The following is a 4,611-nucleotide window of genomic DNA, read 5'->3' on the forward strand; positions in this document are numbered from 1 at the left end:
TTTATGGAAATTGTAATAGACAAATAATTCACCCTGATGGGATCTTAAGATTTGTAACCTCACCCAGTGCTAAATTTGCATAAGGTAACTTCTGGATGGGTTACCTTATTAATATTTTTTGATTGGGTGAAGAAATCCTTATTTCTGCAACACTGTTTGCTTAGCTGTAAGCTTTTCAGTAAATCATTACTATACCAGAACAGCTCAGCAAGTCTTGAATATCAAAGTAACAATTAGAAATGTCACTGCACTTCATGCTTATTAGTCCTAAAAATTAAATGGTTAACTTAGTGTGTTTAAAAAGGTTGACAATGAAGAGTTGCCTAGAATACCTTAATTATCCTTTTGGGTTGCCATGCACTGCTGCCCACCTCAACCACCCAGGAAGAGAAACATGAAATGCAATTGCCTTCAGGTTATCTGGATTTTCAAAATTTATTTTCTCTTTGTGAACACAAAACTGTTAGAATTAATTTAACTATCATGACTTATGGTTCCCTTATGAGTTACATCACAGAGTTGGGGTTCTTTTTTTAACAGCATCATTTTATCTGCACACTATAGAAACAACTAGTTCTAATTTTGGTCAGAGTTCTCAATTGGGACCTTTGCCTCCTGATACTTTTAATCCAGTTTCATCAGTATTCACATTGATATTTCCCAAATGTCAATTAATTAACACTATAGATTCAAGTGACTTGTTTAATAAACTGTGAAAGAGGAAAAAAAAAACCTATATATTTCCAATCTCTCCCTTTCCCTTCCCTGTCTCCCCTCTCTTCCCCCCTCTCTCACCCCCTCTTTCTATCACACACACACACACACACACACATATTACATACAAACCAGGGCTGCGATTCAACTGGTATAACAACTGATTCAGTTGTGAACACACACTTTGTGCATGTACATGCCAAATGCATGCTTTGCATACGCACAGAGTATTTGCTAATCACCTTCGCCAGCAATCCCTGTCTGTTAAACAGCTGATGCGTGGCAAACCGCTGACCTGTGCAAAGAATTGAGCTTGAAAAACAAGATATAAAAAACAGCTGATCATCGGAGCAAACCAAACCAGTTCGCTCTCACCTGATCCTTGGAGCTACCAGTTCACCTGAACCAGACTGAACCAATAGAATCCCACCCCTGATACAAACATACAGCCGTAATTATGATCAGTAGAAGGTAGATTTATCATGAATTGCAGTTGATGAGTAACATTTTCACAAAAGTGGAAATTGTCTCACCCTTCCTATCTTTCCACTAGATAATTTCAGATGAAAGACCAACACGCTTTGATCAGAGGTAGACATTTCTTTATCCTGTGAGAAGTCCAGAAGCACAAGAAGAATGCAGATATTCATATGCCTATATGGTATTAAGAGAAGAGCAGGAGTGAAGGCATGGTATTACACCTATGACTTGGTTAATTTTCCATAAGTGGGTGCTCAGACAGTAGGAAAGCAAAATGTTGTTACTTTGATCTGTTCCAATATGGCTTATTGTACAACTCATTATACAGCATTACACAGAATTCAAAATACAAAGGAATTATGTCTGTATATAATCCTGCAATCCACATATAAAATGATTCAGAGAAAACCATGTTGCTGTACTCAGATGTTGAGCTGGATTTGTGGAGGGAAAGAATTGGGTAGAAAAAAAGGTTACTTTTTCTCCTGCATCTCCAAGATTTCACCTGGATTGCATATTAACCATAGAGAATCTGCTGCATAAGATTATAATTAACACAATTGAATTCTTTGTAGAATGCTCTGGTCAATTGCATCCAACAGCAGATTGATATCAGTTATCCTCTCTACAAATAATGAAGTCTAACATTGGCTAATGGAATAATACTTCCTTTTGCTGTCATTGAAGGCAATTATACTCAAATGTCTCTCCCCAATTATTTTGACAAAGCTTAAAGCAAAGTATGGCCTACACTAAAGTTGATAAAAGCTTAAATTAGACCATGCCACTTTTTAGATTGCAGGTAGGGAAGAAGATAATTTTTGAAAGACCATTGAGCCAACAATATTTTTGGGCGAAAAGTTGAAGCTTAGCCTATCCTGGTTATCTCAGCTAGTTTCTTTTGGGCATATGAGGAGTATATTGTCTCATAGAAGGACATTCCGCAGCATGATATTGTATTTGTAATGGGTTCATCTTTTCTACCACTTCCAGATTTTATGCTGTCATCCATGCTTCATTCCTATGTATACAAGTGACCCTGTAACAATCCCACTCACCCTCTGTCAGACATGGTGCATTTCAGAAATCATATGGAAAAGTCCTCTGGAGCATGCAAGTATATGAATATCAGGGGTAGCAAGGGGGTCTCTGCCCTAATGACTGGCTGGTTATATGGCTGGGTGAGTGTGATTGGGTGGTTATGTGGCTGGGTGGGCATGGCGAGGTGGTCATGTGACCAGGTCATCATGTGGTTGAAGGACGTGGCTAGGTGATCATGTGACTGGATGAGTGTGGCCAACTCAACATCACTCCCACCCAGTCACATGATTCCCTCCAGCCACACCTACCAAGACTCTAGGTGTTTTCTGCGGGAAACGGCTCTCTTTTCCCCCCGTCCCTCCATCCCATTTCTGTTATTCTATCTTTTCCCTCTCCCTCTCTCTTTGCTTTCTTTATTTCTTTCCTTTCTTTCCTTCCTCCCCTTTCTTTCTTTTTCTTTCTTTCTTTCTCATTGAATACAATAGCAAATCCAAAATAAATTGTGAGAAATTGCTTCTCTGTAATTTTTTCATAGTGAACTCTAAGTTGATAAAAGCTGGCAAGATTGTACTATCAGCAATAGCACATATATTTTTATTTCTTTTGAGTTTGATAATATAATTATCCAAAATTATAAATAATCTTATTTTCAGATGCATTTTTACCATCTCTGTTATTTCCTTTAAAAAAAAATAAAGACTTGTTTCCAATTTGTGCCTTCTGGCAAAATGCAGTTTTCTTGGTAAGAAATCTAGCTTGCCATTGCTTTCGTCATAGGTCTGAGAGAGCTTTCTTTCTTTCTTTCTTTCTTTCTTTCTTTCTTTCTTTCTTTCTTTCTTTCTTTCTTTCTTTCTTTCTTTCTTTCTCTTTCTTTTTCTCCCCCCTTTTCTCTCTCATCTATTTTCCTCTCTTTTTCCTCTCTCTCATTCTCTCCCTCCATCATTTTCTCATTTCTCTCTCTTTCTTTTTCTCCCCTTTTCTCACTCTCATCTCTTTCTCATGTGATGCACACAAACACACACACACACATTCGAAATATGCTCCTTTCCTGGGTCGGGATCATGGGGGTGGCGGAGACGGCGACTCCTCCTCCTGCTGCCACTACTGCGCAGTGAAGTGAGTAGCTGGCTGTGCAAGACACTCCTGTGCAGTGCAAGAGAGCCACACAATACAGAAGCTCTTTCCTCCCTGAGGCTGCTGGTGAGGGAGGCTGCTGCTCCTCCCCATTCTCCTCCTTCCTGAGCCAACACAAAGGTGACAGTCGCTGGCAAAGACTATCCATAAGGTGGGGTGAGGTGGGGTGGAGTGAGGTGGGGTGGAGCGGGGCAAGGCCAGTAAGGAATGGGATTTGGGGGCTTGGCAAGTCCCATAGAGTCTTAGCTAGGGGATCGCCTGAGTCCCTACGAGCCCCCAGCAGCCCATTCCTGATGAATATGAAATTAACACCTGTCAGCAGTACTTGAAAGCATAGTTCCTTTTCCCAGAATTGCACAGCTGGGAAAAAGTGGCGCTGGGAAAAGATGGATCTGCTTAAAGAGTTGCAAACAGATACTAATTTGCACATTGCACCCTTGAAACACCTTTTAGTAGTGAATCAGAAACACTGCACCACTTTCCTATCTAGAAACAAACATTTTAGGGCTCCTCAACACTTTGTTCTGGAGAGGAGAGAAGGGGGAGATTTGGAAAAATGAGTGGCTGTGTACATAATAACTCTAATTTAAACCAAATATGTTCCTCAGCCCATGCTGCAATTGCAGAAGGCAGCCAGTGATCCCACAGATGAAAAATGCTGGTATTCTGAGGAAGTGCCAACAGAGCACTCCTGTGTATTTTCAATTTTGTTTTGCATCCAAGCACTATACTGCTTATAATGTCTAATCTCTTTCCACTGACTTTAATGGTACTTTTTATGAACAATCATCATTGCTTTCCTGTAAAATAAGCAATAGATGATGTAAACAGGTTGCCTTGTTGTACATGCCAGCCTTTACATACTCGTTTTCTGGGGAAAGACAAAAAGAGATCCTTTTATCTGATTTGTTACAGTAAAATATTTTTCTCATCGAAGTTTGAAGTCACAGGCACACAATAAACACCCACATGAAACAGTAAGACAGATAGTAATTTATCTGTGGAAAGAAGTTTTCTCTTAACTTGTAACCTTTTGAACTCTGGTCCAGAAGTGGGATTCATTGCTTCTCTCCCTAAATTGCAGAAATTGGAAGAAAGACTTCTATTGCAGCCATCTCTGTGGAGTTCCTGAAGTGAGAGCAAACTGATACATGGCTGCCACTTTTAGATGTGTAGCTTATCTCTGGGGTGTATTGATTACCTCATGAGGTGGATACCTCTATATTCCTAAGCCCTAAGTCT

The sequence above is a fragment of the Pseudonaja textilis genome, chromosome Z (assembly GCF_049901715.1).
Source record: "Pseudonaja textilis isolate UNSWEBS1 chromosome Z, rPseTex1.2, whole genome shotgun sequence".
NCBI lineage: Eukaryota > Metazoa > Chordata > Lepidosauria > Squamata > Elapidae > Pseudonaja > Pseudonaja textilis.